The sequence below is a fragment of the Bos grunniens genome, chromosome 20, assembly GCF_055505025.1.
Source record: "Bos grunniens cultivar Pamir isolate PY7600 chromosome 20, Bosgru_T2T1.0, whole genome shotgun sequence".
NCBI classification, from domain to species: domain Eukaryota; kingdom Metazoa; phylum Chordata; class Mammalia; order Artiodactyla; family Bovidae; genus Bos; species Bos grunniens.
The window spans coordinates 64,550,659-64,574,172 of NC_141184.1; the positions used below are offsets into that span (position 1 = coordinate 64,550,659).

The following is a 23,514-nucleotide window of genomic DNA, read 5'->3' on the forward strand; positions in this document are numbered from 1 at the left end:
AGTGGTTGTGGCTTGCAGGCTCTAGAGCACAGGCTTAGTAGTTCCCGTGCATGGACTGACTTGCCCTGAGGCACGTGGAATCTTCCTGGTGGCTGTTGTTCATTAGTCATTAAGTCAAGTCTGACTCACTATGACTCCATAGATTGTAGCCCACCAGGCTCCTCTGTCCATGGGATTTCCCAGGCAAGAATACTGGAGTGGGATGCTATTTCCTCCTCCAGGGGATCTTCCTAACCCAGGGATCAAACCTGCATCTTCTGCATTGGCAGGTAGATTCTTACCCACTGTACCACCAGGGAAGTCTGGCTTTTTTCTTTTTAAGATTGATTTTCAATGGGTGTGCAGGAAGAACTGAATGCATGAGATTGGAGACTATTTTGCACATGGTGGATATTTCCAGGATAAAAGAAAATGCCTACAGGAGCAGATGCTCTCGGTTAAGTAGGTCTGGCCATGGCAGAGTGAAGCTTGGGGAGCATAACTCTTCCTCCATTTCCACCTTTCTCTGTCTCTCGGCTGGGCTCCACATTGGTAAATTTATTACTTATTTTATCGTCTGAAGCTGGAGCGTGGATGAATAAGATCAACCCCTGTGTCCTAACAGATTTAGAACAGAGGGTGTGGATGAGGAGAGAGTAAATCACTGGTTCTCAACACTGTCTGTGCTTTTGAATCACCTGGAGAGCATTTAAAACCACCTTTCCCAGCTGGAGCTCCAGATATTTTGATTGCAGAGGGTCGGCTGGGACTCAGGCAATGGTAGCTTTGAAAAGCTCCCCAGGCTACTTGTGTGCAGCCTGAGTTGCAGAACCATGAAGCAGTTCCTCACCTCAAGCGATGAAGTAACAACCCAGAGAAAGACTGGCTCTCCACCCCCAGGTGCAGCCCCAGAGAGTCGGCCCTCAGTGATGGAGAAGCTTCAAGAAATGAAGGGACGCAGCCCAGCTGAGCGAGACCCTAAGGCTGCCCAAGGGAGGGTCCCTTAGTCCATTCCTGGTACCACTGGAATCAGGAAGTCTGGAGAGACTGCCTCCAAGGGCAGGGGTTGGGGTGTAGAGGGAAGTGTGAAACTGGTTATGCCAGAAAAGAGAGGCCCAAGGGTTTCTGCCAAAAAACAGGAAGGTGGAGGTGGATGTTACAGAGTTTGAACCTGAAGCCAGAAATCTGTGCAGCAGCAAGAGGGTACCATGCTGTGGACCTTCCCTCACGTCCCAGCATTCCTGCTACATGAAGGGCAGGTCACAGTCTCAAAGGTACAGTAAGGGTCGTTGTCTTTTTATCCAGAGAAGAAATACTGGGTTGGCCAAAAATTTCGTTTGGGTTTTCCATATGCTGGTGTATGGAAAAACCCAAATGAACGCTTTGGCGAGCCCTATGCATGCGTGCGTGCTAAGTTGCTTTAGTCATATCTGACTCTTTGAGACTCTATGGACCGTAGCTCACCAGGCTCCTCTGTCCTTGGGATTTTCCAGGCAAGAATACTGGAGTGGGTTGCCATGCCCTCCTCCAGGAGATCTTCCCAACCCAGGGATCGAACCCATATCTCCTGCCTCAGCAGGCAGGTTCTTTACCATGTGTGCCGCCTGGGAAGCCTGGCCAACCCTATAGAAGGATGCTATTTCTCCTTTGAGGTTGATGTTTTTGCCTATGGTTCTACTAGGACATCAGTTGCAAACTGTGCTGTTTTTCTCTTCTGGGAGTGGAGGAACGTGGCGTGTCTGTCATTGGCAATGCCCTTCCTGGGACCTGCTCCACCCCGCTGGGCTTAGGCTCTCCACCCTTTGGTGTCTGCAAGGTGGTCTCTGCTCAAAGTGTGGTCACCCAAGCTGAGGAAACTAAGGGGAAGTTATGGGAGTGGGGTGGATGCAGTCATTCAGTGGAGGGTCTGAGTCTTGCCTCAGACACTTCTCCTGCTGATGTGAGATCGAGGTGAACACACGAGCAATGAATGCCTCAGGTGTGAGCGGAGCCCTCATCCTTGCCTTGTGTATTGCATTTAAGCCCTGTCATTGGAAAATAAAACTAGACTGGCCGTTAAGGATTCCAGAACAAGTACCTAACCCTGCTGCTTTTGTCAGCCAGGACTTTAGTCTTTGTGGCCCCTGAAGCCTTGTGAACACAGGGCAAGAGTGTCCCCTACCCCCTGGCAACCCGAGAGAAGCAGGAACCCACCTGGGGTAGATCAGGAGAAGGAACTGCATCTTCTCACCTGTTACATTTTGCTTCTGGGGTTCGTTCCTTCTACCTTATCTGGATTAAAAATTTCTTGAAGTAAGAAATGCTTTTGGAACTCGCCCTGTTGAGGCATTCTGTCTCAGATGGAACCACCCCACAGAATTGTGTCAGTGCCTTCTGGCAGCTCTCTGTGTCACCTCTCCAGGGCCCTCCAGTTCTCCCAGAGGGCACCCCGGCCTCTGTCCTAACTGGAACGGGGTTGAAGGCCAGAACAAGCCGGCAAGGGAACCCTGGGGCCCGCAGCTGCAGCTTCTCCCTCCAGACCATGACTGGAGAGGTGTCTGTCCTGTAGCTGGTTGGAAGAGACACCTGGGAGAAAAATCAAAGTCTATAAGAGCTGGGGTGCATTTTCAAACTGCCAGCAGCTAATTTTCTGAAGGAGACAGAAGTATGTGTGTGTGTGTATGTGTGTGTGTGTGTGCACGCGCATGCACACATACTCAGTCAATCGTGTCTGACTCTTTGTGAACCCGTGGACTGTAGCCCACCGGGCTCCTCTGTCCATGGGGTTCTCCAGGCAAGAACACGGGAGTGGGTTGCCATTTCCTTCTCCAGGGGATCTTTCTGACCCAGGGACTGAACCCGCGTCTCTTGCACTGGCGGGCGGGTTCTCTACCAGATGAGCCACCAATGAAACCCTGGAGACAGAACTGGTTTGGCTAAACTAGATTGTTGGGCTCATGTTGGCTGCTCTTAACCACCTGTCAGTGACCACAACTCCAGAGGAGAGAGAAAAGCCGTGGAAATGACCACTCTGGGGAGGGTGTGGGCCAGGAGGGTGGGGCGAAGGGAGGGAGGCAGCCTCTCTCCCCTCTGCTCCTCCTCCCCAGGGTCAGAGCGGGTCAGGCCACACTCTGTCTAGCCACGTGGCCCTGATAGGCTTCAGAGTCTGGCCTGGGAATATTCCCTTTGCCTTGGTCCAGTTCATGACTTCTCTTCCTTCACATCTCAGCTCAAGCCTTGAGTTTTCAAGAAACCTGCCCTGACTTCCCTGACAAGGTTCAATGTCCCTACTTACACTCTCAACACACCAGGCCCCTCTCCTTCAGGTTCTCAGCGACCACTCTCCTTTACTGTTTAGCCTCCTCAGTAGAGCAGAAACCCCAGGAGCCAAGCTCTATGTCTGTTTCTGCTTTCCATTCTCCCCCCATCACTTTACACGGTCTCTGATGCACGGCAGGTATTCAGTGTTTAACCGATTTACTGCTTACAGTAAGGTTTGTGTGCGTGCCTACACTTCGTGAGTTTTTGTCCCTTAGAAAGGACCGTAGACTTGACAACTATGATGTACATCACTACCCCACCTTCCCAAACACACACAACAAATACACACACTATAAGCTTACAAGAACTGATCTCTCCCCTGTGGTTGAATATGGGTCATAAATAAAGCCATGGCCAACGCCTTGGGACACTGGGTCGTGAGACCAGCCGGCCCCCACCCGCTTGGCCTTCCACTGCTATTCTGAGTCCCCGAGTCAGCCCGTAACCCATTTGGGCCACAGAGTAGAAAACGAATGACCTTTGGGGAAGTGGAAAGGCATATGAAACCACAGGACTGTGCTTTGGGAATGCAGAGTATTAGAACAAAGCCTTAAGGATCTAATCTCACCCTCAGACACAGTATTCCCAAACCATACAGGCTTCTGACAAGTGTTGGCTCCGCCCCCACTTATTAAAGCCGTCTGCTGGCCATTTCAGGAGGAATGACTCGGTTCTGAGCTTTCACCTTCAGTATTGTAAGGTTAAAGGCACAGGCAAACAGATGCACTTGGAGATGGGCCACTGATGATTTCCTGACCGTGGAACCTCACAGACTTGCCTCCATCCAGACCCTCCTGGGAGAGAGGGGGCTGCCAAAGTGCCATTAAGTAGCTCCGTGCAATTATCTTGGATGACAGGGAGGGCAGTAGGTCCAATGGGGCTTGTTTGGACTTGAGCACATTATACAGATCAGAGTATGGACTGGCCCCACGTGTTATAAAGTAAACCACCTTGCACAATTATTAACCTTCTCCTCCCCATATTCCTCATGCAAAATAGGAACTATAATGTCTCCATCTCATTGAGCTGCCATAGGAATTAGTGAAGTAATCTGTGTAAAGCACTTTGCCTAGACATAGAAGAAAGTGTGTTAATGGCTCAGTTGTGCCCAACTCTTTGCAGCCCCATGGACTGTAGCCCACTAGGCTCCTCTGTCCATGAAATTCTCCAGGCAAGAATACTGGAGTGGGTTGCTTTTCCCTTCTGCAAGGGATCTTCCCAACCCAGGGTTTAAAGTGCTGAATAAATATTAGATATTAATATAGAAAAATCTATACATTTCTAAACATTCAAATTAGCCCCTTTCCAAGTGATTACATAAATGAAATACTATACTATTATGCATTTCCTTCTATTATTAAACCCTGGAGAAGGGAATGGTTACACACTCCAGTATTCTTGCCTAGAGAATTCCGTAGACAGAGAAGTCTAGCAGGCTACAGCCCATGGGGTCTCAAAGAGTCGAACACGACTGAGAGACAAACACACTTTGTTATTAAAATGTCTTAAAATGTGCTTACTGTGCCTGCCCACTGGTCCTCCCATGGCTTCTTTTAGGCTGCCTGGTATATGAGGTCTGGTTGCATGTTTTCAAAGTCAGTTTTTGCTTTGACATTATGTATTTAAGAGAATTGTTGGTAAGGAACATTTTGGATAGTTTGGGTACCATGAATCAGGAGAAATTTGAGTTCATAGGATTATTGTCTTTTGTGTTGTTGAAAATCCCAGCAACTCATGAAAAATTCTCTTTAAAGGTATATTCAGGTCTGGAGGGGCTAAAGCATAGTTTGTCTACATGATATATCTTTTAGGACATTCCTTAAATTATTTGCTTTGTTTGAGGCTCTTTTAAGAAACCACATGTAATTATGTTCAAGTATTCAGAAGGTTAAGCCTCAAACTAGCAAATGCCAAGAAATTCGAAGTTCTGATTGCCACCCCATCTCTAATTGCAGCAAGCGGGCCTTTGTTCCTCCCCTAAAGCATGATGCCTTCAGAAAAGAATGCAAGCTGAAGTGTCCATGGCTTCTGGCTTCTCTCTATAGCATTCTTTCCCATTATTTGGGCAGTCTTCTGATATTGATCAGTTCTAGTATTTATAAACAGTCCTGTCTAGGGAAAAAGACAGATACATATTTTAAGACAATCACTATGTGCTAATGATGAAGTGTTGTGAGATTTTTTTCAAAATGTAAGGATGAGTCAGAAATGAAAAAGATTCTAAAACCCAGTTCTCAACGATTTATTATTCCTTATTTTGACTAACTTGCTTCTAACATGTGTATTCATGCCTCCTGCATGCATAAATATTACTCTTATTAATCACGGACTAGATCTCCATTGAATTCAGTATTCTAGTCTTTCAGACCATTGTGACCCCAGATGTTTTTTCCCCCTTATTGTTGCTTAAATTATCACTAGCTTATAAGGCAGAAGCTAAGAGATATAAAGCCATGTCTACAGGAAATCAGACTTCACACAAGTGTTATTTGTAATTAATCATGAAATGTATAACTGTTCTCTCCATGACCAGCCTCTATGCTGGATTCTCTTGAGCTTTGGTGTTCAGAGCATACCAGATGAATACCTATAGTGTGAATGAAGAAGCAAAGAGTTGCTGGGGAGAAAATAGCTTCATCCATCCATCCAGAGAACAGATAGTGATGTCTAGTCTGAACCAAGTACTCTTCTAGGTACTGAGAATACACACAATGCTTGCCTATATGGAGCTCAGTTTGTAGTGTTGGGAGACAGACAATAATGTAGGGGTGTATGGCATTTCACAGAGAAGTCAGTGGCACCCCACTCCAGTACTTTTGCCTGGAAACTCCCATGGACGGAGGAGCCTGGTAGGCTGCAGCCCATGGGGTCGCTAAGAGTCGGACACGACTGAGCAACTTCACTTTCACTTTTCACTTTCATGCATTGGAGAAGGCAATGGAAACCCATTCCAGTGTTCTTGCCTGGAGGATCCCAGGGACGGGGGAGCCTGGTGGGCTGCCGTCTATGGGGTCGCACAGAGTCGGACACGACTGAAGCGACTCAGCAGCAGCAGCAGCATGGCATTTCAAAGTAAAGATATGTTACGGCAGGTGGAAGTGATACGGAAAGAAATACAACAAGGAAGAGGGATTGATGTTTGTGGGAGCACAGCACAGATGGCTATAGTTTATAAAAAGTGGTCAAGGTAGTCCTATAAGTATTTGAACAAAGTCCTGGAAGAACTGAAAGAATGATCCCTGTGGATATCTGAAGAAAAAAGCTATTACAGCAGCCATGGAAACCTACAAAGAAGAGATTAGCATGACTGCAGTTGAGGGAGAGGGCAGAGTGGCAGCAGTTAAGGCCCGAGAGAAAGGAGGGACAGTTTAATTTACGTTCCATTTGTCAGGACTTGGGCTTTTACTCCAAGTGGGACAGAGCCATCTACATATTGTGAGCCTGAGTGACAGAACCCAGCGAGCCTGAGTGACAGAACCCAGCTTCTTTTTTAATAAAGATCCCTTTGGATTTGGTGTTAAGAGTGGGCTATACAGGGGCAAAGGCAAAAGCAGAGAGACCACTTTGAAAGGCTCTTACAGACTTGGACCAGAGATCTAAGAAGTAGCTGGATCCTGGATTATTTTAAAGGAAGAACTAATGGAACTTGCTAAAGGATAAGAGGTAGGTTGTGAGAAAGACAAGAGACTAGAATAACTCTAAGATATTTTGGTATAAGAACCAAAGGACAGAACTGTCATTTTTTGAGAGGAAAGAAAGTGGGAAGGGGGTGAGAATTTGAAGATGGATGTGTTAAGTGTGAGATGCTTATTAGACATCCAAGTAGAGATCTTGAGTAGGCCGTTGGAGAGACAGATCTGGGATTCAACAGAAAAGTCCAAGCTTGAGACATATTTTTAGGATCTTATGAGCATTTGGATGATATTTAGACCCATGAGACTGGCTGAGATCACTCAGGTAGTGAATGTATGTGGAAAAGAGATGAAGGACTGAGCCCTGAGGCACTTTTTAACATTTAGGAGTATGTAGATGATGCAACTCTGGACAAGTGTGTTGTTCACAAGTGTCTAGTCCTTCATAGTTTAGAAAACCCTGTTTTGTCAAATCAAGTAATGTAACATGGTCTTTCTCCAAATGTTCTCAACTGAAGTGTTTCTGTAATAAAATAGTGCTTAAACATTAAATGACAATAACTAAAGTTTTCCATCTTGGTGCTGAAGGAGTTTTTAGTCACTGCCTTTTAGAAGCAAGTTGCAAAAGCTTCTTTGTCAATGACTAGGTTAGCACTGCCTATCGAAGACAGAGATCAAAGTATCTTTTTCACCGTGTACATGAAGGCAAGGGGACACTCTCAAAACCAGGAGGGTGAACTCCAATCTTGTGTTTCACTGAGATAGTGTATTAGTTATCTTTATCTGCCTAAAAAATTGCCCCCCACCCCAATTTAGTTGCTTACAACAATGATTCATTATCTCACAGTTCCTGTAGGCCAGGAATTCGGGTACTTTTAGCTAGGTCTCACACAAGATTGTAATCAAGGGGTGGGTTGGGACTGTGGTCTCATCTAAAGGCTCACCTGGGGCGTGGTCTGCACTTGATCAGAAGCCACCTCAGTTCCTTGCTACATGGGCCTCTCCAGCCTAATTGATTAGAAAAAGCCTGTGAGAAGAGCCAGAGAGAGAGAACTAGTAAGAGAATAAGAGAGCAAGAAGGCAGTCACAATCTTTTGTAAGTGAAAGTAAAGTCGCTCAGTCATGTCTGACTCTTTGCAACCCCGTGGACTGTAGCCCGCCAGGCTCCTCTGTCCATGGGATTCTCCAGGCAAGAATACTGGAGCGGGTTGCCATTTCCTTCTCCAGGGGATCTTCCTGACCCAGGGATGGAACCCAGGTCTCCCACACTGCAGGCAGACGCTTTCACCTCTGAGCCACCAGGGAAGCCGACCACAAAAAAGGCATCCTGTCACCTTTACTGTATTCTATGAATCAGTCTCAAGTCAGTGGGCCCAGTCTATATTCAGATGAAGATGTGAACACCAGGAGGCAGGAATCCCTGTGGGTCTGTCTCCAACAGATAGCATGGATAATTTTTAACACCAATGAATTTACATTTACACCATTACTTTCAGTACAATAGAAGCACTTTCAAAAGTACTGTTTGTCCTCTGAAATTAGTTATGATATCCTAATGTTTTCTAAACTGTAAGCTGCTGCTGCTGCTGCTGCCAAGTCGCTTCAGTTGTGTCCGACTCTTTGTGACCCCGTGGACTGTAGCCCACCAGGCTCCCCCGTCCCTGGGATTCTCCAGGCAAGAACACTGGAGTGGGTTGCCATTGCCTTCTCCAATGCATGAAAGTGAAAAGTGAAAGCGAAGTCGCTCAGTCATGCCCGACCCTTAGCGACCCCATGGACTGCAGCCTACCAGTCTCCTCCGTCCATGGGATTTTCCAGGCAAGAGTACTGGAGCAGGTTGCCATTGTCTTCTCCAAGCTGCTACTATGTATAAAATAGATAACTAATAAGGATCTACTGTATAGCACAGGGAACTCTACTCAGTAGTCTGTAATGCCTATATGGGAAAAGAATTTTTAAAAGAATGGATATATGTATAAATATATAACTGACTTACTTTGCAGTATACCTGAAACTAACACAACATTCTAATTCAACTATATAAAATAATATAAAATATAACAATATAAAATAAAATAGTTAATAAATAAAACTGCAAATTGCAACTCCTTAGTGAGTCATGAAATAAGTTTAGTAGTCATGGCCAGTGTTAAAAAAAAATAAAATGGAATAAAGCCAGCACCATCAGGGTGCATTGCATGTATAAAGATTTAGAAGAGGTACTAGGTCGTGATATAAATCATATCTCTTTTTAAGGGTCATGTTCAAAATCAGTGATTTTCATAATACTACTAAATGTGAATGAGCCACCAAAACATAATTTGGTAAAAACAGCCACCTCCAAACTGTACAAAGGAAAGAATGTCAGAACCAAAAATAAAACCAAACAAAACCCCAATGCACTCAGGTGAGCTAAAGAAGCATGAGCTTGCCACTTCATGCTTACAGACCTCAGCCCCCTCCTGGGGTCTGCAAAGAGTAATCAATAAGAGACTGCAAAACCCTGAACAGACATGACAGATATGACATCTTGCCTCAGCAGAGGTAAAGCAGACACACCACAAACTCATGAAAATACCCTGCACAATTCTACACATCTTGAAAGGTCAAAAGTGAGAATCTTTTTGACAAGAAGCCAGCTGTGAGTGGCTAAAACCAGTAGGCGTCCTAAAGACAGATGAGGCCAGTTTTTAGCTGAAGCACTCTCTTCCTTCTCAAGGGAGGCAGCCACCACCGACAGGCACGTCTTCCTGCCATAGACAGAATGCAGTCGGTACATTGCTGAAGCCTTGATGTGTTTGGAGCCTGAAGTGCGGCCACTCTGTGCCTACCACCTCCCCATCTCCAGCTCCTGCCCATCTAAGCCTCCAGGCAGTTCCAGCATTAGCAGTGATTCCCAGTAGGGTAGGAAACAAAAGGCTGTCCAGCTTAATTACCTCTTTCATCTGAAATGTCCCTTTTAAGATCAATGCTCAGATTCTGCTGTAGAGACAGCAAAGAGAAGTCTTCATCTCTCATTCATCCTTATCAGCCAGACGGCAAACAAGCCAAGTTTCGATCAGAGTCCAGATTTGAAAAATCCATCATATGCCTGATGTTTCACATTTTCCACAGTGCTGCCCTGCAGATCTTCCTGGTTTCATGTGAGAGTGCTTCAGAGCAGAGAGCCTGAAACCAAAGCCAGGAACTGGGGAGACATACTGAAAGTCAGGGCGCCTTGGCACTGTTGACTGGGTAAGAACAGAGATTCAGTTAACAGCATGTGCAACCTATTAACATTCGGCTTTGAGGGAAAAGGCAAGGAGAAAGGAGAGCCTGAGGCAGACGGGCTTGCTCTGTGGTTTGCTTTAGGCTCCCCTAATTCCTAGAGATGAAAAGAGCTAAGCGTCTTGGAGGCTTTGCATAAAGTAAATTTGGAAGTATTTCTGCATTTTCATATAGTATTTAATAACCATAGTCTAAACAATTTCATTCAAAGTTGATGATGGGCCAAAAGATTTGTTGTTCTACTCATCCCATGTGTTGAAGACATATAATCACACAGCCTAGGAGCCTGAACGTTAACCATTGTTTGCTGATATAGTATGTTATTAATTAGTTAATTCCAAAATAACTTTGACATTAGAGTGGGGGTAGTGTCTAGGTTTTAGACCAACTAGAAGTTGGGGAAAAAAGAGATATTTCTCCTTTTCTGAAAAATGAGTTACATTCCTGAAAGCTTTTTACGTGATAAAATCTGAGAGACACAGCAGGAGGCTTATTTTTTTGCCATGAAGATGAAAGGGCCAAGTCATCTTTAGATTTATAAATATCTTGAAGAGGTCTTTGTAAATGACTGTTTATGATCTCAACAGAAAAATAAAATGTGCAAACAGGAGAGACTGTTACCCATTAAGTTTGGGCCCCTTCTTAAAGCACTTACATTTATATTAAGTTTAGATTTAGATGATTAAGTTTAGATTAAGGGTATAGTTAGATTTAGATTAAGAAGCAGACTAAAAATAGCTTTATTTTTAATAAATATTTAATTCTATCAGTGAGGAATGCTTTGGGCTACAATTATAGCAAGTCCAACTAACACAGGCTTAAACATACAGGGATTTGCTTTGCCTACCTTACCTTCTTACTATGTGAGTAATGTCCAGAGCTGGTCACTATGTTAAGAACCCAGGTTCTTTTTACCATTTGCTCGATAGCATCAGCTGTTGACCCACAAGAGCAAGATGATTGCTGCATCTCTACCCATCATGTCCCATATTCAAGGCAAAAAGAGAAAAAAAGAGATGCTGACATTAGAAACATTGGTCCCTTTTATCAAGAATGCTAACAATGAACAAAAGGTTTTCTTTTTTAAAAATATTTATTTGTGCATTTATTTTGGCTGTACTGGGTCTTTGTTGCTTCTTGGGCATTTCTCTAGTTGTGGCAAAGGCGAGAAGGGGCTACTCTCTAGTCGTGGCGCATGGGCCTCTCATTGTGGTCCTTCTCTTGTTACAGAGCGCAGGCTGTAGGCACATGGGCTTCAGTAGTTGCAGTCGGAGGGCTCAATAGTTGCAGTTCCCGGGCTCTAGAGAGCAGCCTCAGTAGTTGTGGCGCATGGGCTCAGTTGCTCAACAGCATGCGGGATCTTTCCCGATCAGGGATTGAACCCGTATCTTAAGCATTGGTATGCGGATTCTTTACCACTGAGCCACCAGGCAAGCCCAACAAAAAAGTTTTCTTGTATCTCATTCTCCCCAGTTCAGCTTCAAGGCAAAGCCTACCTTTGAGGGAGGTGGAGGAAGCAAGTATATAGCTTTTCCAGATGGTAAAGAATCTGCCTGCAATGCAGGAGACCCAGGTTCAATCCCTGGGTCCAGAAGATCCCCTGGAGAAGGGGATGGCAATCCACGCCAGTATTCTGGCCTGGAGAACCCCAGAGGAGCCTAATGGGCTACAGTCCATGGGGTCACAAAGAGTTGGACACAACTAGGTGACTTGTACCCATTGTTTAGCATGGAGGTGGGTGGGAGAGAAGGGTCTTGGCAATGAGGTTGGGTCAGCATGGAATCCATTAACAGAAATTCCTTGACCCAAGGAAGAGCAGCTCTAGACAAGGAGGCCTGGAAGCTCACCTAGGACTCTGCTACCCCCTCATGGGAGACAAATATTTACACCCACATAGGTAGAAATGTAAGTAGAATCTGGACTTTTAAAGGCTGGTGGGGAAGCTCAGTACTGTTTCTGTGTTGTTGTATGAGATGCTGTTATTGAAGACCCAATTTCATGGTCACAAATCAAAGTTGCTACTACTGCTAAGTCACTTCAGTTGTGTCCGACTCTGTGCGACCCCATAGACAGCAGCCCACCAGGCTCCCCTGTCCTTGGGATTCTCCAGGCAAGAACACTGGAGTGGGTTGCCATTTCCTTCTCCAATGCATGAAAGTGAAAAGTGAAAGTGAAGTTGCTCAGTCGTGTCCAACCTTCACCAACCCCATGGACTGCAGCCTTCCAGGCTCCTCCATCCATGGGATTTTCCAGGCAAGAGTATTGGAGTGGGGTGCCATTGCCTTCTCCGCACAAATCAAAGTTACATAAGTATAAGCCAAATATCTTATTTTAAAACATCAAGTCATGTTCATTATAATGATTATGTGCAGCAAATGAGAGATGCATGTTTTCAATGAGAATCGGTTTAAGCCATAACATTTCTTATCATTTCTTACACAGTTCCCATCTATGGAGTCATTCATTCAAATAACTTGATCATTTAATCATTCATCTAAATCATTCAATATAAATTTATTTGTGCCTTTTGCCAAGTGCTGGTCTAGGCACTGGGGACGTGGGGGTGAGCAACGGCAGTGGGCACAGTCCTTGCCTTCAGGTTAAATCACAACCATAATCATTGCTATACAGTACAAGGTGTTATGAAATCAAGCCTTAGGAGAGGAGCAGGGAAAGTCAGAAAAGCCTTCTTGAGAAGGTCAGGTGTCTTGAGTCCCAGGAGATCACCAGGAGTTGGCCAGCCAAAGAGAGAGAGAAGGAGCAATCTCCAGAGGGAAGCAGACTCTCCCAGGAGCTGGAAAGCAAGCATGAAAGCAACATGATTCAGATTTCAGAAGAGACACTGAAGAATGCTTCTTCAAGCTCATTCTGGGGATATTTGTTTGCTTTTTTTACTACCCCTAAACTATGTTATAAAAATGATTGAGAGTGTTATGTCAAAAAATATACACATATGATTATCACATTTTACATTCACATGGAAGTCTATCCCATTTACTGAAGATGAAAGCTATTTCATTTCCAACAAAAACTCTAACTATAAAAATGTGGTTCTCTAAGATTGACATTATTTATGTTTTAAGCATGAAATGAAAATAAGTTAATGAGTAAATTAATCTCAGGAGGTTTACCTTGAACATATTGTAATATATTCAATTCATTACAAAGATTCATTACAAAGTCAGTGCAGTTCTTATAACCTAACAACTTAGGACATCTTGCTAGGGCCATAATGGGAAATTCAGTAACCGTACAGTTACTTTTGACCATTCAAGCTCATACTGGTTCAATAGCCAACTAGAAACTTCAAGCTCTGACAAATGAATGATAACACTGATTATGTGCTAAAAACATACTAAAAGCCAGAGGACATGTGACTCTGAAGACTTGGATGGAAAGAGAGGAGCTTGTAACATTGGCAAAGAACTCAAGTACTGGCTTAAGTACTGGCAGAAGAGAACTGAAGCAAGCAGTGAGTACAGAAGTTATGTCTTAGAAAGTGGAAAGGGGAGAAACAAGTGGAAGTCAGAACTGAGTTGACAAGGCCATGTGGGAGGTGACGTGGAAGCACACAGTAATGGAGAGGTGCACACCCAGCTGCTCTGGCCAGAGACTGTCTCTAGGAGGACACACAGAAATGAAAGCACAGAGGCGGGAGAGAGGAGGGCTGCTCACTAGGGAGGCCGGGGGCTGCCGTGCCCCGGAGGAGAGACAAGCAGGGTTAGGAGAGCCTATGCTACTCTCCCAAACACTGGCCTCTGGAGGGCTGGGCTCCTGCTTTGGTGACATATAAAGTCACTATTTCTAGAACAGCACTGTTGAATCTGTTCATGGATGGCCTTCTTGCCCAGAGCAGAAGTGACTTTTCAGCAGGTCAGACTCTGAACCCGGGCAGAAATCTGTTGCCACCAACTGGCTTCCTGCTGCAGAGCTGAGCCACCAGGCCCCTGGCACTGCTGCCAACTCACTCTTTCAGACAGAAGGAATGAAGCTGCCCCCGCCTCGAAGCTATGGCCCTCCTCGCTCCCTAACAGAGACTGACGAAGAAGTTGCCCTTCTCTAAGGGTTTAATTGAGACCTTAAAAGCATAATTTCAAAGTTTCAGGCAGATCCTGTGTGTAAAACTGTACATCGTCAGCAACTGTCAATTTCTAATTTCCTGCAGGCTCAAAAACACAGTTTGGAAAGGAGAGTGAGAAAAGGATAGGAAATGAAATCTAATTCCTATACTCAGGTCATGCAAATTCTGGGACAATTAGGACAATATTTCCTTTTCTTATGCTTTTAGCCTTGAATGCCTTTAAGAACAAATATTTACTCTTGAAAGGGCTATGTGTGTGTTCAGACAGTTACCAACAAGACAATAAGAAAAATAAGATGTATCTCTAACTCACATTGACGGGCATACCTCCACGTGGACTGGTTGAATGATCCCTAGATGAATATCTGAGACTCAGACGCCAGTGGGAGATCAGGAGACCCCCAGTTCACTCTGATAGTGGTAGGCCGTCCCTCTGAAGTCCTCTTGGGTATCACTATGGGCTGAATAACCCCAGCTTAAGGAAATATACTATTAGAGAAAAAGAACTCAATCTTGGGGCCATAAACAACTTCATTGATAGAGTTGGAATTTGTCAAAAAGCAAGTGAAGACTATCATGCAGACTTTATAAAGGAGGTTCTCAAAGAGATGGGGATGGACATCAGAACAGACATGTGTGATCCATTCCCTGTGGAGACTTTGGAGACTTTTCCCCTGCAATCTGGGCTGAGTCATGCCCATAATGCAGTTTTAAATGACTTTCTTCACATAATGTTGTTCCTTTCGATAGTCTCAGTCTTTCACAAAGTATGATGAATCCACACAAGTATGGATCATGCGTTTGCCAAAGGATGTGAGAAACACGAACTGCCCTCTCCATGCAGGCCCTTGTGGAGACAGCAGAAAGACAAGTGAAACCACAGTCCGTTATTGGACGCCAAGAGCCTCGGCAAGGGGAGCAGTGACCTTCAGAGGAGCTGGAAAAGACACACTTTATGGAGGAGCAGCTGGCTGTTTTGTGACAATTTTGGAGCTGACTTGAGAGAACCTCCCTTTCTCAAGAATACCAGAGGGAAAGCATCCTTAGGGAAAGAAAACATTGATCCTTGGTGTGGCCGTTTTAAGACAAGGCCACCAATTCCTTGACATGCTTCCCATTGAGAAGTGGGGTTTATGTCCTCTCACCATGAATCTGAGTGGGCTTGTGCCGTGTTGACCAATGAAGTATGGTGGAAGGGATGTTACATGACTTCCAAGGTTAGGTCATGCAACGTCATGGGATTCTGCCCTGCGTGCTGGTTTACTCTTGGAATCCTGAGCCACGTAGAGATGCTATTGTAAGTGTACTAGTTGACAGTTTCAGCTGAGCCCACCCTTCCAGTCCTCCCAGCCCAGACACCAGTCATTTACATAAAATTTCCAGATGATTCCTGTCCCCAGCTGTTCTAATCAGTCTCAGATGAGGCCCTAGATATTACCAAGTAGATAAGCCATGCTCACTGTCTCCTATCCAAATTCCTGACCCACAGAATCTGTATCATAAAATTTTCTGTATCAGAAGGACATGAATTTGAGCAAGCTCCAGGAGTTGGTGATGGACAGGGGAGCCCGGCATGCTGCAGTTCATGGGGTCACAAAGAGTCGGACACAGTTGAGCAACTGAACTGACTGAAAATTTAAGTATCATAAAATTTGCTGGATGACACTGACTTTTGGGATGATTTGTGTAGTAGCCATAGATAACCAGAACAGTTGGATTACATACATGATTTAACTACCTGCCATCTTCTAAGACTAGAAGGTTTACAATCTCTGCCCCATTAACTCATTCTAGTTGGAGCCAACTGTGCCTGTCTTGGCCATTGTTTTATGTAACAATCTTTCTGAAGGGAAATTTAATTTCATCAATTTCCAGTGAAGTGTGTACTGTACTAAAAACATGTTAATAAGGTTTTGAGTCAGCATGTTGAAAGGAGGAATTAGTACGTTGGTCACATCAAACCTCAGAAAGCCTGGCATGCCCACCATGGGTTACATCAGCAAAAATCACCCCCAAATGAGCCCCACTATTTTAACCAATAAAAATTAAATCAGGAACCTAACCAAAGAAGAGCTAACAGCAAATTTTAAATTGGCTGAAAGTCTCTAAGCTAGATATGCCAAGAAGAAAGATGATGGTTAACTGGTCCAGTGAGCTTCTCTGGGAACATCTAGACTCAAGAGACAGAGAGGAAATTTGTAGAAGGCCAATATGTAAAGACACACAGAGAAAGTGATACATAGAAGTTCTGAGATGGTAAGAATCATCCGAAAGGGACATCAGAGTGGACGAAAGTCATGAGTCAGCAGAATCTGTAAGAAAAGAAAAGGGAGGCAGCTCAGGTGCCAGTGTCAGAAACAGGGGAGCAAAGATGGAAAATGGTTCTAGGAATCAGTGAGTGCTGATTTCATAGTGGGTTGCAAGACGCAGAGGTCACTAGAGCTGTATTTTATCCAAGATTTTATTCAGGAACATGAACATACCCCTCGAATATAACACTGCTCTCATGGGAAGTGAATTTTCATTCCATCAGTTGGTGCCAGGGTGTCTTATGATACCATGTCTAAGAGACTGTCTAGATATAAAGCACACACTATATATCTTTCCCATCCATTTTTTTCCCACTTCATAAAGGGACATGATAGAATCTTATATGGGTTTGATAAGATGCTGTTGGGGTCCGTTAGCCCCACTCTTGTTGACAGTATTGCCAGAGCTGAATTCCCACAGAGCTGCAAGTTCCTAGGAAGCATCAATCACTACAAAGTCCTGGTCTAAGAGATGTCCACACAGCAGATTCCTCCATCTTTCCTGTCAGGTTGCTGTAAACCCAGCAGAGGACTATCATAAATGGCCAAAGAAGGGCCATGGAGGCCCCTGAACAACTCCCCAAACCCATTTCTCGGGCAGGGGCAGCAGCCAGAAGAACAGTTAGGAAAATGCCACAGCTAGTCAGTCAATCCAACAAAGCGTCATTGGGAGAGTCCACTATGGAGAGGTTTTAAAAGGGACACCAAGTCATTTTGAGACTATCTAGGCCCTGAACTGAATTCATGCTGACACCTCAGAATACAGAGCAGGTCATCCCCAAAGATTTGTCTGAGCAGCTCCCCAGGTAACCCATACTATAGCCTTGGCCTCCAGCAGCAGCTGTAAGATAAGAGCTCAAGGATTCGAGGCTGGAACAGGGCTGTCCACTTCCTGTCCTGAGGAGCACATCCGGGTGCACTTGGAAAGGCCCCAGACGTTTTCCAGAGGACACCACAGGAAGAAACTCCATGCGTTAGCAGCCTCCACTCTATAGAGTAACTAATGTTGAAAGTGTAAGTCACTCAGTCGTGTCCGACTCTTTGCGATCCCATGGAGTGTAGTCTAACAGGCTCCCCTGTCCGTGGAATTTTCCAGGCAAGAATACTGGAGTGGGTTGCCATTTCCTTCTCCAGGGGATCTTCCTGACACAGGGAGAGAACATGGGTCTCCTGCATTGCAGGCAGATTCTTTACCATCTGAGCCACCAGGGAAGCCCAAGTAACTAAAGCAGACACTGATTTCATAGAACTGCTGCTGCTGCTGCTGCTAAGTCACTTCAGTCGTGTCTGACTCTGTGCGACCCCATAGATGGCAGCCCACCAGGCTCCCCCGTCCCTGTGATTCTCCAGGCAAGAACACTGGAGTGGGTTGCCATTTCCTTCTCCAATGCATGAAAGTGAAAAGTGAAAGTGAAGTCGCTCAGTCATGTTCGACTTTTAGCGACCCCATGGACTGCAGCCTACCAGGCTCCTCCATCCATGGGATTTTCTAGGCAAAAGTACTGGAGTGGGGTGCCGTTGCCTTCTCCGTTCATAGAACTATACTGTGCCAACTTCTTGCTCATTGTGGATCTGGGCTTAAAACAAGAGGGCCTCTTTATACCAACCCTGTTGCTCAGCAGCATCCCTCCTAAAAGCAAGCAGTCTCTCAGTCTGAGGACAACACAGGGTGTGTCTGAAAATGCTCGTTAATGGATAAGAATGGTTTGCCCAGACATGGGCAAACCCATATGGCAATATGGTTTATTAACCATATTGGTTAATATGGTTAATTGGTCTATTAACCAACATGGCAGCTTCATGTGAGTGAGAAAAAGCGGGCGCAAGAGCAGTGCCAGCACTGCCGGGTGGATGCCCGAAGTCCAGGAAACAGGAAGTAATCCGAGCCTGCCCATGTTTTCATGAAAAACATGATTTAGTAACAACAAACAGGTGCCCCTAGAGATAAAGCAGAGCAGAGCTGACCCTACAGGTGCAATGCATAGGATTAGGGATGAGGAGGAGGAACCAAGGAAGAGTCAGTTAGTGTTTCGGGCAAACAGGGCGACGGGGCAGGTGAAGCGCACGTGCCTACACACAGCAGTGGACGGGGGCTGTGATGGCCTCCATCAGCACCAGGCTTAGCAACTTTAGATGTGCTTCCAGGACTGACTGACGTTTGTTATTGTATCCTTTGGCAACAGCACTCCCTTTATTAAGGGAAGAAATAGGAACCCTCACCCGGTTTTGACCACTTTTGTTGACCCTTGGCCCCTGGGTCCGTCATGGCACCGGGATGTGTATCTCGGGTGCACTTTCACAGTTGTGACCTGAAACTGAACGGTTAATCTTCATGCAGCAGAGGAAGGAGCCTCATGCTGTGGGCCGTAACCTATCTCAGGAGGCTGAGCCTCAAATGTCAGATGTCAAGGGCTGGGGGGTGGAGGCACAGCTGCGATGCTCTAAACAAAGGGCTCCGTTGGTCTTCAGCATGCCCTGCTTTAGATTTGGGAATAAGCTTCATCCCTACACTGCTTTGCCGGTTTCCTTTGCCACAAGGTATCACCCAGCACGCCCTTTCTCTGAGGACAAACCTACCTTACTCGGGTGAGAGGAATACAGACATTACAGGCATTACAGAGCACTTCCTGAAAGGAGAATTCTCCATGCGAGGAGTTGGCTGAACCAATCCACCCAGACTCCTATTTACCTGGAGGCCTTGTGGCTCAGCTGGTAAAGAATCTGCCCACAATGTGGGAGACCTGGGTTTGATCCCTGGGTTGGGAGGATCCCTGGAGAAGGGAAAGGCTACGCACTCCAGTATTCTGGCCTGGAGAATTCCATGGACTGTATAGTCCATGGGGTCGCAAAGAGTCGGACACTACTGAGCGACTTTAACTTTCTTTCTTTGACTTCTGCTGTGACAACATGGAGCTTTGTTCCCAAGAGGAAGTCGTGCTTGCAGAGGAGCCCTCGTTCACTGTCTAAGTGACAGTCAAGAGTCAGTTCCTCCACCACTGCTTCTTTCTGCTCACCATCTCCCTTAAGCGTTGCACGGAAGGCCACAAAGTGCGCATGCGCTCTCCAGGCTCCCCACCTACGACCCCCGAGCCCCAATCCAGCCTGGACGGGACTGTAGTGGAGGCATCACTCTACGCTGCTGCGGCACTCTGCCCTGGCGTCCGCACCTCTCATGCCCAGGGAACCCTCTCCACCGCCTGCTCAGCAAGCCTCCTTTCTGTATCAGGCCATCTCTGACTCACTTCATTTGTTGACCGCCCCACGCTGCATTCAGGATTTCAGTTCCCCAACCAGGGGTGGAAACGGCGCCCCCTGCAGTGGGGAGCTTGGAGTCTTGACCACTGAGCCGCCAGGGAAGTCCCAAACTCTGACTCATTTTAAATTGTTATTTACATCATCTGCATTTACCAATAACAACAAAGGGGAATTCTTTGGGTGTGGAAAAACCTCAGGGAATAGACGCTTCGGGCTGTTTGGAGAACTATGGTCCGTGTTTGGGAAGACTCAAGTGTGGGAAATGAAGTAGAGAAAGTGAAACAGGCATGGAAAGGAAGCATGAGAGTGACTCCTATAGCATTCAGTTCAGTTCAGTCGCTCAGTCGTATCTGACTCTTTGCGACCTCATGAATTGCAGCACGCCAGGCCTCCCTGTCCATCACCAACTCCCGGAATTCACTCAAAAAAATATGGAACCCTTCACGAATTTGCGTGTCACCCTTGCGTAGGGGCCGTGCTAATCTCTGTATCGTTCCATTAGGTCCCTACAATGCTCTGGCTTGAGAAAGGAAATGACTCATTTGGATTTGCCTACCTGGTAGCACACGTCACATGAGAAACACTGATAACTTGCTGTGTATGGGACCATCTGATTCTCATTCTGGCCTAGCCTCCCCCAAGGGAACCCTGCCCCGACATCCTGTCACCACTGCCCCCACCCCACCCTCACACCGCCCCCCCACCCAACCCCAAACAGGCTCCAAAACACAGCAGTAGACCTAAATGAGGTAGAGTCTCTCTTATCAGGACTTCCGTGGTGGCTTAGAAGGTAAAGAATCTGCCTGCAATGTGGGAGACTTGGGCTCGATCCCTGGGATGGGCAGATCCCCTGGAGGAGGGCATGGCAACCCATTCCAGTATTCTTGCCCAGAGAATCCCCAGGGACAAAGGAGCATGGTGAACTACCCATGGGGTCGCAAAGAGTCAGACATGACTAAGCGACTAAGCACAGCACAACACAGCCTTCTTATCTGAGTAAAGCTTGTATCAAAAAACCCTCAAGATTTCCATGGTTGGGATACAACCCTGAGATAGATTAAAATCAAATCCTGATTCCCCTCCCAGCACCCAAACCCTGAATCATGTTCTTATGTCCTAATCTTGCTCTAAGGGTTTTCAAAGCACACAGCTAAATTGCTCAGATCCATTTACGTTGAAAGGGACATGGGATCTGCCCTAGGACAACAAATAACTGGATTTGCTTCTTAAAGTCCCAGGGTGCTCCAGCCATCGAGAATATTGTCAGTGGCAGGGGTGAGTGAGCCTAATGGACTAGAGGAAATAGTAATGATGGCATCTGCTGCAACTGACTCTGTGCCAGGTACTTCATATACATGGTCTCTAATGCTTCCAGTGGCCCTGCAAAAATGATGTGTCTGTCTCAATTTTGCAGATAGAAAACAGATTCAAATAAGACAAGCAACTTGTTCAAAGTCACACGGTAAGTTACAAGGTTAAGTTCCTGTTATAGGGTGAGTTCTCCAGAAGCAGAGAGTAAGAAGAATGATGGATGTGAAAGTACTCTATTAGGAGAAATTCCTAGGAAAACTGGTAGTGGAGTAGAGAAGTGGGACCAGAAAAGAAACTAGGCCAAGTAAAGACCCAATGTCAGGGGAAGTCTCAAAAGTAAGCTCTAAAGACAAAATTGGTTGCAGAGTTGATCCAATCAGGGAAAGAGATCTGGGGTATTTATACCCCTGAACCAGTTGGTTCTAGGCTAAGGACTGCCCCCACACCCCCCTCACCGTGAAGATGTAAATTCTCAGATAGTTCCCTGCTCTGCTTGCTGGTTCAAGTGTGCTTGAAGTTCAAGTGGTTCAAGATATTGCTTCATCAGTGTGAGGGAAAGTGCAAAGAATCAGGGGCTGGCTTCTGGGAAGAAAGCAGGCTGAGAGCCAGGTGCTCACAAATGGTGGGGGCCTTGTCTTCTCTGCTGGGACATACCCCTGTCCCAGACACAGTTCTGGAGCCATAGACCTTCTGCATCCAGGGACCGCCTTGTCAGACCTTGACTGCAGCACTATTGGGGTCCAGGCAATGCTACACAGTCATAAAAAACCTCAGTTTTAAACCTTTGCTTCTAGCAAAGATAAAGTGAGAGAATGGAAAGATGTCTTCATTTAACTTTAATTTCTCAGACCCAGCTTGTCTCTAATGCACTGTAAATTAATGTTTTATTTATTTCCTATGATTATCTTTTAATTAGCAAATTTATATTGTGTGACACTTTCTTCTGTGATGGGACTTTTTGTCTATTTTTAGAATATCATCAATAGATTATTAATAGAATATAACAATGATCTAAAACATCAGTCATGACATTCTCATAAGTCATGACATCCTCATACTAGTCATGATTATCAGTGTTTAAAGTTACATTATTTGCTATAAAATTTTTGATATTTCACATTGGTCACATGTTTTTAAATCATATTTTGTCATGTATAAAAATGAACAAAGTGTGACATTTCATAGTAAAAGCATCATTTTCTTAAATATAACTATAAAAACAATGTGTCCAATTCTTGTTAACTTGTTTTGGCATTTTTATTTAACGTATTGGAAACCATGATGGGGCTTCCCATGGCACAGTGGTAAAGAACCCGCCTGCCAATGCAGGAGATGAGGGTTCAATCCCTGGGTCAGGAAGATCAACCCACTCCAGTATTCTTGCCTGAAAATTTCCATGGATAGAGGAGCCTGGCGGGCTACAAGTCCATGGGGACCACAGAGAGTCAGATACAACTGAGCAACAGAGCACTGGAAACCTTGGTATGAGAGGGAGGCTGAGCCTCTCAAATCCTGAGAAAACTGCTGAGAAAGCAGTGGTGAAGCTGTGGTGACACCCGGCAGTGGGGCAGCCACCCTCCTGGGCAGAGAAAAAGAGCAACCAAGGCTCAGGACGTCACACATGGGTGCAAATGGCCACCAACCGTTCACTCTTCAGGAGCCAGACCAACAGCACAGGACGGTACTACATACTCAGTAAGTGAAATGATAAAGTATCCTAAAGACTCATGGGCTGTAGGGAACAGTTCCAGATGAGGTAAAAGGCCTTTGAATCTGGAGGGGCTGAGCCAGCAGCCTGAGTTGCCAGAGGTTGGAAGCCAGCACACAGCCTGTCTTGCTGCAGCCCAGGAGCCTCCAGCATGGGACAACCCCTCCCCCGGCCTCCTCAGCAGCATGGCCAGGGCTGACTCACTCTTCACACTCACCTCAGGGGGAGCTGCCTCAGAGCAAAATGCAAGGGTACGTTTGACATTACTTATAGCAACGATCTGCAGGCTTTTGCTCAATATCCATACTGTTGAAAAAATAATTTTTTTTAACACATCCTTAATATCTGCAGAACAAAATTTTGACCTAGATCTTTCTGTCATTGGCTGACAAGGTGACGTACGTGTTATGGGACTCATAGCACATTTTCAGATTAACTTAACTTCAATTTTATCTGGTGTGAGCCACTGGGCCCTGACTGAATGCCAAGCAGCATGCTGAGTGCTGATATCTAAAGATGAAAAAACCCTATTCCCTGCCTTTCAGAAGCTTATGGTCCAGTGGGGTAAATAAATAATCCATTCATATGAGTTAGAGGTGAGGGGGCAGAGGGATAAACCTAGAGATTAACAATGGGTCACAGAGGCCCATCAGGCTAGTGGGAAGCTCCATT

At 45.6% G+C, this 23,514-nt stretch overlaps 1 pseudogene; it reads right to left on the reverse strand.

The window, feature by feature from the left end:
* Nucleotides 1-20,248: 20,248 nt before the first annotated feature.
* LOC147350539 (U6 spliceosomal RNA) lies at nucleotides 20,249-20,344 on the reverse strand (annotated as a pseudogene).
* Nucleotides 20,345-23,514: the final 3,170 nt, after the last annotated feature.